The 12,857-nt window shown below is 36.8% G+C and overlaps 1 protein-coding gene across 2 annotated transcripts in view; it reads left to right on the top strand.

Annotated features, from left to right (window-relative positions):
* Window positions 1-12,857, top strand: part of med27 (mediator complex subunit 27) — a 64,229-nt gene that overhangs the window by 7,328 nt on the left and 44,044 nt on the right. The gene's annotated exons all lie outside the window — the stretch shown is intronic.

Below are 12,857 nucleotides of genomic sequence, written 5' to 3'. Positions count from 1 at the left end.
AACAGAGATGTCAGGGTGCACAGAGACGTTTAAGCACCTGCTTATCCCTGTACCAGTGCACAGTTAAGACATCAAGCTGTTATTCTGTCAGCTTTAAATACTAGTGCTCCCCTAGTACCAGCAGACCCGGGGCTGCCAGGAGCACATGAATTATGGGACAATTCAGAGTTTTTGCAGAAATTTTTCATGATTCTAATCTGTGTTTGAGCTAAGAGTTTGTTTTTGTGTCTCTGGGGTTAAAACTTGGGTAGAGTGAAAGTGCAGCCATTGGTTTAGTTCTGTAAAAACCCTTTATTCATAGAATAAATATTAATAAAAGACAGAATAGTGAAATTTGTGTTATTTACACACCTTAATGTTGTTCCACCCCTATTATATTTTGCTTAAGGACAAAAAAGGAGCATGAACATAGTCCACATGACTTCAGCATTTTGAGCAAGCATTCTGAAACCATACAATAGCTTTGTGTGAGAAAAAAGTTCGAATTTATTATTTATTTAATTTTGATCTGTTCCTCATACCATGCTATTGAATGGCGTCTGGAATCGTGTTGACTTTTTTTATGGGGCTTTTTATTTCATTTTATATTTTTATTCGTTCATTAATTTTTTTAAATATAAATTTCCAGTAACTTTTTGTTTTATGGAAAAGAGCACATAGGCAGCACAAGTTTTTTAATAACACCAGGGACAATTTTCGTTTTTGAGGGAACTATACCTTTAATTTTTGATAACAATGTCACTTGACTGTCCTATTGCTCATCAATGTATTGTTAGTATATTTTCAATTGTTTTCTATATATATATATATATATATATATATATATATATATATATATATACACTCACCTAAAGGATTATTAGGAACACCATACTAATACTGTGTTTGACCCCCTTTCGCCTTCAGAACTGCCTTAATTCTACGTGGCATTGATTCAACAAGGTGCTGAAAGCATTCTTTAGAAATGTTGGCCCATATTGATTGGATAGCATCTTGCAGTTGATGGAGATTTGTGGGATGCACATCCAGGGCACGAAGCTCCCGTTCCACCACATCCCAAAGATGCTCTATTGGGTTGAGATCTGGTTACTGTGGGGGCCATTTTAGTACAGTGAACTCATTGTCATGTTCAAGAAACCAATTTGAAATGATTCAAGCTTTGTGACATGGTGCATTATCCTGCTGGAAGTAGCCATCAGAGGATGGGTACATGGTGGTCATAAAGGGATGGACATGGTCAGAAACAATGCTCAGGTAGGCCGTGGCATTTAAACGATGCCCAATTGGCACTAAGGGGCCTAAAGTGTGCCAAGAAAACATCCCCCACACCATTACACCACCACCACCACCACCAGCCTGCACAGTGGTAACAAGGCATGATGGATCCATGTTCTCATTCTGTTTACGCCAAATTCTGACTCTACCATCTGAATGTCTCAACAGAAATCGAGACTCATCAGACCAGGCAACATTTTTCCAGTCTTCAACTGTCCAATTTTGGTGAGCTTGTGCAAATTGTAGCCTCTTTTTCCTATTTGTAGTGGAGATGAGTGGTACCCGGTGGGGTCTTCTGCTGTTGTAGCCCATCCGCCTCAAGGTTGTGCGTGTTGTGGCTTCACAAATGCTTTGCTGCATACCTCGGTTGTAACGAGTGGTTATTTCAGTCAAAGTTGCTCTTCTATCAGCTTGAATCAGTCGGCCCATTCTCCTCTGACCTCTAGCATCAACAAGACATTTTCGCCCACAGGACTGCCGCATACTGGATGTTTTTCCCTTTTCACACCATTCTTTGTAAACCCTAGAAATGGTTGTGCGTGAAAATCCCAGTAACTGAGCAGATTGTGAAATACTCAGACCAGCCCGTCTGGCACCAACAACCATGCCACGCTCAAAATTGCTTAAATCACCTTTCTTTCCCATTCTGACATTCAGTTTGGAGTTCAGGAGATTGTCTTGACCAGGACCACACCCCTAAATGCATTGAAGCAACTGCCATGTGATTTGTTGATTAGATAATTGCATTAATGAGAAATTGAACAGGTGTTCCTAATAATCCTTTAGGTGAGTGTGTGTGTGTGTATATATATATATATATATATATATATATATATATATATATAGGCCTATATTAAATAAATAAAGTAAAATGCTTAAGAGAAATAGCAACCATAATTTCCCCCTTTTTTATTAGATTACAAGTAACAATATGCAAATGTATTTACCATTTAATGAAGCCAAAGCCTCAGGAAGGAGGAGACCTTGAGATTTCTGGAGCCAAACACATCAGGCTATAAGTTATGATGAGTGACAGCTAGTAACCAAGGGCTAAACATGTTTCACTTAAATGTCTGTATAACTTGTGACCATGCATCACGAGTGCATATGTCTATCATTGATGGAAACTCTGTGAGTAAAATGAGACACAGAATTCGTTGACTTTCACAAGGTCACTTAGCCAGCAGCGCTCTGATATTCTTCTACTTAACCAACGGTCTTGCACAAATGGACGAACTAATGAGATCAAAAGATTAAGGAGCAGAAATTAGCCCCACTAGTGTGAAATTGCTAAGATTGTAATTTGCTTATGTATTATAGAAAATATCTCTTCTTTGGACATAGACTTTATAATGACCCTTTACATAAGCAATCCCTTCATTCAAGCAGATCTCGAAGAAATTCCACATTTGACTTCATTCTAAAACATGGAGGGAATGGAATCCAAATCATATTCATAGTCAAGCCAGCTCAGGGAGCGCTAAGACTCCTGATGGGCTAAGGGAACAGTCTAGATGTATTTTTATTTTTTATTTCATTCCTGCTATATCATGTCCACTAGGTCTGGAACTATACGATCATTTCGGTTAATGCCAACAGGAGTGAAATGATTCTCAATGCAGATTTCGCATAGCAAAAAAAAAAAGAAGGTAAAAAGTAATTGAAGTCGAACGCACCATTATTTAAAAATTTAAAGGGGTATTTCAGTCAAAAATTAAAATTCTGTAGTGATGTACTTACCTACAGTCAAACCAAAAATTAATCAGACACCAGATATAATTTGTTATATTTTTTGACTAGAGGGTGCAGGACACTACAGTTCATTTATGTAAGTGAGGATAGCAAAATAAAGTAAACTGTGACATATTATACCCAAAAATTCTTCATACAGTGGACTTACCTGAAAAATGTATAAAAATTTGGGACCAAAAATTAATCAGACACTTTGACCTGACCATGTTTTGCTTAAGTGTTTTTTCTTTAATTGCTAATGTGACCTTTTTACACCACAGACTGAACAAAATTAAACATTGCTTGGTAATTGGTTGACCTCAATTGGTATTATCTAATTGTGTACTTAAATTTAACAGCTGACAGCTAATTCAACCTAATTCATTTATGAGACAGTCTAACATAAGCATGGCCAAACCAGTGAAATATCAACTGATTTGATAACTCTTGATTTCTTGTCCTACTTTATTACCATTTTCTAAACTATAGCGAATAAACTGTGATAATGAGAGAAATGTTGAAGGTGTCTGAATAAATTTTGGTTTGACTCTACTTGTCATTTCGAACAATGTTGTGTGGACTGAAATACAGAAGAAAGTCAGTCATGCAGGTTTGTAAAAATGTCAGGGTGAGTAAATTGACAGAATTTTCAGTTTTGCATGAACTATCCCTTTAAGGCCTAATGCAATATTAAATCCTTTGTATAGCAATTGATAATGTGACATTTGACAGAACCATTAGTGTTTGGCATCAGCGGCGTCAAGACAAACTTTTTTTTGAGAGCTACGATAAAGGAAAAGATTTTCGATGATTAAATATTAATTAACGTAGGTTCTATATGTATTAATAAAATTTTTACGTTACAATATCCACCTTTATGCATTCAATACATCTTGATTTCAGTAATGTAGTTGCCATTAGGCTGGGCGTCCAACTGCTAGTCACAAGTCAGTCCCTTGTGTCTGAGTTTAAATTATGGATATTTATATAATCACAGTGCGTACATTTTTTTCCTGTTTTATTTATTTATTTTTATTTTTTTTGCCCTCAAACTAATCAAAAGAATGCCATGAATGTTCCAGAGGCTCGTGGCTTTTCCGCATCGTACAATGTCCTGAAACCGTGCGGCTGGTTATGCGCTTTAATCATGTCTTGAACGAAGCTGTCAGAGGAAACAAATGGCAGACCTCAAACCCGGAGCCCTCAGTAAGATCAGAGAGCAGCGGACTTGCCATCACAACATGTTTCAGCCCTGCAGTTAATGATGGAGCATGTGTCTGCCAATTGCTGTGCCAGGGAGGACTAATAGCCTGGTCAGTCTTAAAGATCAGCGTGGCGCAAAGGGACGAAAAGGGGTGGAAAAGAACGAGAAACAACTAACAGGGGCCAAAAAAAAGCAGCGACCTTTTGAAAATGCACTGCTCTGAGAAAAATGTTTGATGTGGTAACTTTAGCAAGCTTGGATTCCTTATTAGTTTCAAGACAAGGGAGTGTAAAGTTGAAAGAACAGTGGTCTCGGCTCGCCTCCGCCTGCTAATTCCTCATTAAAATAGCAAGGGAACCTTTGATAGATACGTTTTTTTTATTTTTTTTTAGAGTTTGCTATTCATGTGAGTGAATATTCATTCAAAACGTTTGTTTAGGATTCCGTGGGGACAATGTCTATTTGTTGTGTCCTGTAAATTTTCTGATGGATGGTTAAATTGTATGAACCTAGATGATAATGGTACTTCCTTGTAGGGTTTAACCTAATTGCTGTCGCTGCTTGGTTCTTGGTTTGTAACCTTTTAAGATGGGAATTTAGAAACATTTACTCCATTTTCTGAACATTCCGAGCATTTCAAATTTAATACGAATAAATACATAAATTGGAGAAAAGTGGATTTACAGGTTTGCTCTTTTTTTTTTTTTTCCTATACTAAATACTAAATACCATGATAATTAAAATAATTGTTGCCATGTATGCCACCAATCCTGGAAACAAAATTCTTACATTTTTTTAATAAGCAACTATATACAAGATCATTTCGTATAACTTTCTTGCAGACCAGTTACCATTCAATAAAAGTCTGATTGTTTGGGTTTAATGTATTCAGTCCATTTATTCCAAAAAAAAAAAAAAAAACTAAAACTTTTGTCCATTTACTCCAGAAAAAAAAAAACTAAACCTTTTGTCCATTTACTCCAAATAAATAAAAAAAAACTAAAACTTTTGTCTGGGTCTTTTAAGAAAATAAAGTCTTTCCATCACATACACACACACACACATATATATATATATATATAGGCTATATATATATATATATATATATATATATATATATATATATATATATACACTCACCTAAAGGATTATTAGGAACACCTGTTCAATTTCTCATTAATGCAATTATCTAATCAACCAATCACATGGCAGTTGCTTCAATGCATTTAGGGGTGTGGTCAAGACAATCTCCTGAACTCCAAACTGAATATCAGAATGGGAAAGAAAGGTGATTTAAGCAATTTTGAGTGTGGCATGGTTGTTGGTGCCAGACGGGCCGGTCTGAGTATTTCACAATCTGCTCAGTTACTGGGATTTTCATGCACAACCATTTCTAGGGTTTACAAAGAATGGTGTGAAAAGGGAAAAACATCCAGTATGCGGCAGTCCTGTGGGCGAAAATGCCTTGTTGATGCTAGAGGTCAGAGGAGAATGGGCCGACTGATTCAAGCTGATAGAAGAGCAACTTTGACTGAAATAACCACTCGTTACAACCGAGGTATGCGGCAAAGCATTTGTGAAGCCACAACAAGCACAACCTTGAGGCGGATGGGCTACAACAGCAGAAGACCCCACCGGGTACCACTCATCTCCACTACAAATAGGAAAAAGAGGCTACAATTTGCACGAGCTCACCAAAATTGGACAGTTGAAGACTGGAAAATTGTTGCCTGGTCTGATGAGTCTCGATTTCTGTTGAGACATTCAGATGGTAGAGTCAGAATTTGGCGTAAACAGAATGAGAACATGGATCCATCATGCCTTGTTACCACTGTGCAGGCTGGTGGTGATGGTGTAATGGTGTGGGGGATGTTTTCTTGGCACACTTTAGGCCCCTTAGTGCCAATTGGGCATTGTTTAGATGCCACGGCCTACCTGAGCATTGTTTCTGACCATGTCCATCCCTTTATGACCACCATGTACCCATCCTCTGAATCTGATGGCTACTTCCAGCAGGATAATGCACCATGTCACAAAGCTCAAATCATTTCAAATTGGTTTCTTGAACATGACAATGAGTTCACTGTACTAAAATGGCCCCCACAGTCACCAGATCTCAACCCAATAGAGCATCTTTGGGATGTTGTGGAACGGGAGCTTCGTGCCCTGGATGTGCATCCCACAAATCTCCATCAACTGCAAGATGCTATCCTATCAATATGGGCCAACATTTCTAAAGAATGCTTTCAGCACCTTGTTGAATCAATGCCACGTAGAATTAAGGCAGTTCTGAAGGCGAAAGGGGGTCAAACACAGTATTAGTATGGTGTTCCTAATAATCCTTTAGGTGAGTGTGTATATATATACATACACACACACCAAACAATTACAAGAAAATTAAGAATATTTATTACACTATATATACATATATATGTCTTTGGCTCGGTGTCTTTTTAAAGACATAGTTCACCCAAAAATTTGTAATCTGATGTTTTTAGAGTAGTCATGCTGCTTTTTTTTCTTGCTTTTTTCGTTGACTGTTCATAGTGTCTACACCTGTAATTACATCTCCAAAAACACCATATTAGAATCATGAATGTAGTCCATATAACTTGTTTGCGTAGTTAACAGTGTAGGAATATTATCACTGAATAACAGCTTAAAGTTTGGCCTTTTTCTCACACAGCGCTGTCGTATGACTTCAGAAGTCATTTGAACTACTTTTATGGTAGCTCTAGAAAAACAACAGCAAACATAATTTTATGTTTTGATGAACTGTTACTTTTAAAACTGTTTTGATTTCAAATGCCTCTCTCTCCTTATTCAATCACTGCCTGTAGAAACTTGTTTAAATCCAAATGGGGTTCCTGCATGGAATATGTCTGATCTCATTTGTGTTACCCATAACCCTGATTTATGAGATCCGGATATAGAAAATACCCTAGACCTTGTGATCCCTGGCTGATATTTAAAAATTAATTAACCCCCTGACTGCAGCATTGCTGTCTCTTCCTCTCTCTGCCCGTCAATCTCTTTTTCCCCATTCCACCTTCCCCTATTTTAAGGTGTCTTTTTTCTCTCTCGTTGCATGGGGATTAATATCTTAATTATCTCTTGTGAATAAATATTCTCAATGAGATCACTGACTATGCATATGGATAGAAGTTAGAACAGCATTTATGAATCTTTTTTTTTAGCTGCTGCTCTGTCTTAAGTTATTAATTCTGTTAGTTTATCAGTTTATTCCAATTACTAGTTAACAAAATCTGTTTCTTAATAGATGCAGCACTGCATGTTGCTGGAGTTTAAGATGTTTTCTCACTTTGCAGGTTTAGTTAAATTAAAAATAACTGCTCTGCAGTTGCTCTGTTATTGCACTTCATTTGAATAAGTGTGAATACTGGCAACCAAACCCTGGTGCGCACCAAACAAGTAGATCAATACTCACCTTATCAGGGGGTCTCGGTCTGCTTCCAAACAAACTCTGCTGCGGGTTGACTGAAATATGAACGCATCATGGACCAAAGGCATCTAAATGAGTCAAAAATGTGATATCACAAGATGTGACCCTAAAAAGGACAGAATGTTCAAGGATCCTTGGTTCTTCTCCTCTTAGGAGCTACGTTGCCCATTACAGTTTGGTACCGCGTTTCTTTGCAGCCGGTCCCATTTGTGTGGCTCCTTTACACATTTTATAGGCTCTTTGTGAACTTTCAGCTGGTCAAATCAAGTCAAGTCATCTTCATTTATATAGCGCTTTTAACAATGTAGATTGTTTCAAAGCAGCTTTACAGAGATAAACGTATAATTTAAGGTAACAGAGATTGTTTTGGCTTTATAGCGGTTCTTTAATAAAGTTATTTTCCAGCTAAAGTTAGTTTTGATTGATTCGCTTCCGTCGCAACGATCATTTGTTATTAAATTAGGGTCCGCTAAGACGACACCAATCTCTCTACACAGACTTTAAACGCGAACCTGTGAGAAACGCTGATGGCGGTCACATGCGCATTAAGAATTGGTTCTATAGTTAAGTGCGTTTGAATGTGCGCAGGTTTGGAATTCCCTACAAACCAAGCCTAAACAAAGTACTGGAGTTTCCTTATAATTTTTAATACAGAATTTTATTTTATTTTATCAATTCGGGGTAGATACGCGAATTGAGTTTCCCGACGACGCTTTATCTGTAGAGTGGTAAAGGGATCCTCCATAGGGAGAGACTAGTTGGCACTTCAGCACTGCGTTGTCATCGGGTCCAGGCGCAGGTGAAAAAAAACCCCAAAAAAACATATGTACAAATAACGAGGACATTTAGCCCAGCACACAGGTTCTGTTGCAAAATATGTCATAAAATGTTTTCTGGTTTGTGTCTTTCAGTTCGGTGTTAAAAATGACTAAATGTATTTTTTGATCCAGACCAAAAGAACTAAGAGAACTGAACCGCAAATGTGAACTAAATGCAAATGTATACTGGATATTTAATGCACTTCCTAAAGATCTAATATGGCATTCAACAGGTGTTTTTGTCCTATGAGACAACACTTTTTTAAGGGACAGTTCCCAGCAGCAACATTAGGTTGCGTCCCTCTAGCTGATTCGAAACAGCACAATTTTTGGCTTCACAACTCGCCATAGCTGTTAAAAATCTGATCATAAATTAAATATTGTTGCTATAAGTAAAATGTGATTTATTATTTAACTATTTCAACACTTTCTCCCAGTAGTCTACCTATCAAAAGCTAACAGAAGAACTGAGTTGAACAAATTGAGGCGATTTTCCCCTCAAGGCTGTGCAAAGATTTTGGGAGATTTTAGATAAAGACGCACTCATACAAACAGTCATTTCATCATTTCTGGTGCAGACTAACAAGCGGCGAATGATCAAAGAGAGTTGTTTCAACTTGTACTTAATATTCGTGACATGATTTTGCTGTTCCCTCCTTGCCGAAGCTTCTTTGAATAGATATTGGGTTTGATGGGCGTGTGCAATTAGTTGTGTGGAATAATGCAGTTCCCCTGCATAAGCGCTAGTCCTCTAAGTCTGCTTATAGTATTAAATGCAAAAGCATCAGGAATGAGATGCACCAGTTGAAGCGTTGCACAGATCTGGAAGATGGTGAAGGGGGATGCACTGCCCTCATTAAAAGAATAATCTTTAAGAAGTTTTTAAAAATTAAAGGTGTTTTAGAATGTACATCCTATTTGAGAAAAAGCTAAGATTATATTCATTTCACAGCACTTGATACATATTATGCATCATAATTCATTTGCAATGCTTTACCTATGAATTATTGTTGTGAGTTATTACATACATTAATATTTATTTATTCATTGCTGGAAGTTTAAATAGTAAATATTGAAGCACATGATCAAAATCGGTTGCTTGCATTGAGCTGCTGAATCGATGCTAAACCTTTGCAAATTTTTATATTTATGTTTAAGTCTGATTATAGTTAATTTTGTAAAGATAAAATGCATTACAATCTGTATTAAAGGGTGAACACAGCTTTATAAAGTGTTTCCAAAGTTTTTCTTGAATTGCATTTGAGTGTGGTGGGTTTTACAGACCCTGTTTGCGAAAGTGTCTTGTTTAAAATGGGGTGTGCAACATCTTCGATTGGATTATGGCATTCTAATGTGGTAGACAACAATGCAACGTTTTTTTCTGTGCTTCTGTGATTGTGTCTGCTTCCAGTGAAAGAGGCTGTCTTGTTTTGTTCCATTTGATGGTGACATTGATTGTGTGTGCTTGTCCCGTGCATCCTCTCACAAGTCAGATTCTGACCCTGCACTTTAATCTTCAACTGCCCCAATGAGATGACACTCTCAGCTGCCCGACAGCATCTCTTGTCCTGTCTCTCTCTCTCTCTCTCTCTCTCTCTCTCTCTCTCTCTCTCTCTCTCTCTCGTACTCATTCTCCACAGTCCTCCACATCTTTTGTCCTTTGTCTCTGTTTTTTTTTTTTTTTTTTTTTTTACTGTCCTCTCTTTGTGAATTCTAGGGGTTGTCTTGTAGATGTTGCTTTGCGTTTCTGTGTTATGAAACATGTTAGAGGGCAAGATTGCTTTCATGCTCTCCTGTAATTGACATAAATACATAGGCCTTTAGTACTGGCTGGCATAGTTAAAAAATCGTAAACTTTTTTCAGTATCTTTTTGAGCGTTTTTCAGCTTTTTGACACTGTTTAATATATATTTTGATATTTACGTATTTACTCACAGTTAATATGAAACAACATTTGTAAACAATATTACTTCCACAATCCGATATTACTTCCAATTATTTTTGGTGCTCAAATATTATTAATAGTATTTATTATTATCTCTGTTGAAAACACTTTTGGCTGCTTAGTATATTTGTGGAAACCGTAATAAAAAAATTCAGCATACTTTGATAACATTCAATCATTTATTTTAAATAGAAATTAAATAGAACATTAAATAGAAAATGTAATGTTTGTAAATCTGTAAATTACTAAATTTCTACAATTTAATGCATCCTTGATGAAGTTTTTTTTTTTTTACCTACCCCAAACTCTTTGAATGAAGCCCTTTTGATTTCATGTTGGCTTTACATGGGTGGTTTTATTATTATTTTAACTTATCTATATCTATATATCTATATCTATATCTATATATACAATATACAAAAAAAAATATATATATATATATAATATTATTATTATAATTTTTTTTATTTTTTTTTGTGAAACACTAACAGACCTACACAATATTCCGGGGGCCAGTATTTAAACCAGTGGTGATTGCTGTGGATGTTTTTAATGCAACAAATCTCTCAAGCCACTTGACATTCAAAGGCGCCTGAGCCATCTTGACAGCATTTTATGCGTGTGTTTTTTTTTTCTTACCTTGTTATGTAGGCTTTTTATTTATTAGCAAGGGCTTTTTATACAGCTGGAGCCCAGCTTCCCTCCATACACGCTCTCGTACAAGATCTGGCCCTTACCAAGTAGGCTCATTAGCTACGAAAAGGAGATTCAGTTAATTAAAATAATTCCCCGTTAACACAGCTGCTTTGGTCAGCCAAATTAAACAGGGGGAGTGCTGCGCCGTCTGCTTCGCACTCAGCGAACGCCACTATACTGCCTCGGAACATGGCTAATTAGCTCAATAGGAGGAATATTTTAATAGCAATTAATGAGGCACGGGCCTATGCGAGCTCTAATTTAAGAGCCTGGTTTGTGTGGGTGTGCATGCCGATGAATTCTGAAGCCTGATGAGATCGCTTTTGTCACTGCTTGTGTTACGATCAGCCTAGCTCGCTACCAGCGTGTTGCTCCCGGATTATTGATTTTCTTAAGATTTTTCCCAGCAAGCTGACTGCCTAGAGCAGTTGTGTTTGAGACTGCACTTGAAAGGTGTGGTTTGTCAAGCTATAAGCTACTCATTATTAAAAGTATTTGATCTACAATCAGGTTATCCTTTTAGTAGTTAACTTGCATTGAAGTTATCCAGTTCTGTTTCTTTTCCTAATATGGATCTGCCCAGATGTTGGTCAACCTTCTACGCACACCTTGGCAATAGAATCGCCATTGACTACATTTTTGAGCTTACTTGACAGTATATATATATATATATATATATATATATATATATATATATATATATATATATATATATATATATATATATATATATATATATATATATATATATATAGATCAACAGCAGTCAATCAAGCATTCAAAATTTTTCATGATGGTCTGGAAGTGATGCTTTATTACGTTATTGGTCATTCAATGTTTCTGTAAAAAACAATAATTCTAATAAAATAGTAATATAATTGTTTTTCATCTAATAATAATATAAAACACTACAGAGTCTGATAAGTTATTGAGCTCATGAATATTGATTACATTGTCTGTTCGCTCAAACTCATTTGCTAAAATCAAAACGTGGACGGTAATTGGTGAGAACGAGCCAACGAAATTGCTGCTTGTGCATTATTCCCGCCCACCACTGAAGGAACCAGTCGGCAGTGGCTTTTGCTTGGTCTTAAAGGCTCAATAATTCTGAACGAATACAGTCATTTTAAAAGGAAAAAAACAAGAAACCATATATTTTACATGTATCACATCAATTCTAGCCAGTGGCTTACAATAGGCATTATTTACTGGCCTAGATTGAAATTTAGTCTCTCGTGTGAGTTATTTACTTGCAATGTTGAGGGTTGTTGGTTAAGCATGCTGGACGATGTCCATCAGGTAGGTGGTGTCCAGAGTTCTGTCACACCCATTAACATCTCTCCTGACAGAGTGCAACAGTGCATTCTGGGTAGAGGACAACTTTCATGTGGTTTCATCACATGAGCAGGAAAAGCTATATACAGGCTTCTGCTTTACTACAACATCAAAGCCAAAGATATTACTGTCACCATGTTACGTTCAACATAGTAAGACAGGAGGCGAGGGGGAGGAGGTGGGCAGGAGATGAGGAGGAACACAAGTAAAAACGTGATGGAGTACTATATGTAAGCAACTGTGCTTTCTCCCAGAAGAACAGATTGTTGACAACATTAGGACTGTGCTTTGAGTAAACAATTCTTAAAAGCCCAATTAGTCTGTGATTTCATTTTACATGCTTAAACTGTTCTTTGTAAAGCCGCAGAAGAGTAAGTTCTTTGGACAATG

Source organism: Squalius cephalus, assembly GCF_949319135.1.
Source record: "Squalius cephalus genome assembly, chromosome: 16".
NCBI classification, from domain to species: Eukaryota; Metazoa; Chordata; class Actinopteri; order Cypriniformes; family Leuciscidae; genus Squalius; species Squalius cephalus.
Note: the sequence above shows the minus strand (reverse complement) of the source record. Positions and strands in the feature narration are given on the sequence as shown.